Source organism: Muntiacus reevesi, chromosome 2 (assembly GCF_963930625.1).
Source record: "Muntiacus reevesi chromosome 2, mMunRee1.1, whole genome shotgun sequence".
Taxonomy (NCBI): domain Eukaryota; kingdom Metazoa; phylum Chordata; class Mammalia; order Artiodactyla; family Cervidae; genus Muntiacus; species Muntiacus reevesi.
Genome location: NC_089250.1, coordinates 211,028,700 through 211,029,925, shown reverse-complemented (window position 1 = coordinate 211,029,925; position 1,226 = coordinate 211,028,700). Strand labels below are relative to the sequence as shown.

The 1,226-nt window shown below is 47.0% G+C and overlaps 1 pseudogene; it reads right to left on the bottom strand.

Moving 5' to 3' along the window:
* Nucleotides 1-388: 388 nt before the first annotated feature.
* On the bottom strand, nt 389-973 carry LOC136158564 (fibroblast growth factor 12 pseudogene; annotated as a pseudogene).
* Between the last annotated feature and the right edge of the window lie 253 nt (nt 974-1,226).

Genomic DNA, 1,226 nt, shown 5'->3' with positions numbered 1-1,226 from the left:
TTTGGGGGAAATGGTCTTCAGGATTTTTTTTTTAAGGTAATAACTTTATTTCATCCTTATCATATTTATGTCTTCATTACAATTAGTCCTCTATTAATAACAACACAGTTTATTTTAATGCTTGTGGAGTCTTGATTTATTTTTTCCTCTGCTTTTAGGTGTGCTAATCTTGGTGCATGTGCATTTTCTACCACATTGCAACAGGCAAGCTTTCGTTCAACTTTCTTGTACTACACAAAGGAAGATTTTGAGTGCAGAATCTTAGCCACTAGATCCTGGGTTGCCATTTTATTTTCCTCTCCTTGGGTGGATTTATTGTAAGGAAGTGGGTAAAGGACAGGGGGAGAAAGGGAAGGGATGAGAGAGGGACAAAGGGAAGAGTTCTCAGCTATGTTGAATCTTGATTCACAACTTTGCCTCCATTCATGGTCGGTGTTCCAGAACTTTTCCTTGAACGCCCTTGTTTTTCTCCACTTTCATGTAGTGATGGCTCTCTGTACATACACACTTCAATAAGTTTTGGTACAAAATGTGATGAGGGCTTGGTTTTCTTCACTCTGTTCCCCTTCATAATCTGACCTTCCTTATTGAGTCCCAAAAACTAAGCTCGGCCTGATTCTTGCTGATGGTACAGTGTGGAAGAATAGGTCACATAGTAGTTTTCAAGCACAGATTCCTTAAATTTGCATTCTGGAGTGAAAACGTCTGAGCTGTAGAGATAGCCTTCACCATTCATGGCCACACAGAGGCTGGCCTTCACCCCTTGGATGGCCACCACACGCAGGCCCACAGGGATTAAACTGAAGAGGGTGTAGTCGCTGTTTTCGTCCTTGGTCCCATCGATGGTACCATCTGGGTGCATCTGCAGGAAATATCCCTGCTGGCTGAATAACTTTGTCACAATTCCTTTCAGCTGGGGTTCACTTAGGCTGCTGCTGGACCTCAGGCTCCTTCCCCAGAGACACTGCAGCATATGCACTCCTTTCTTCAAAGAAAGCTCAAGAATCTTCGTGGAGAAGCGCGTGTGTGGGGTTGGTCAACTCCCCGCCCACCTCCGCTAATTGTCCAACCAAAAGGCGGGCTGCCTGGGGAAGCCGGGTCCCAAATCCTTGGTGCGCGCGTCCCGGGCGCACGGCGGCCCGCCCGGATCGGGGCCGGGGCTGGGACTGGAGCGCGGCCGGTCTTCAGGATTTTTCAATGAGGAAACTGAAGCATGAAGACAGGGA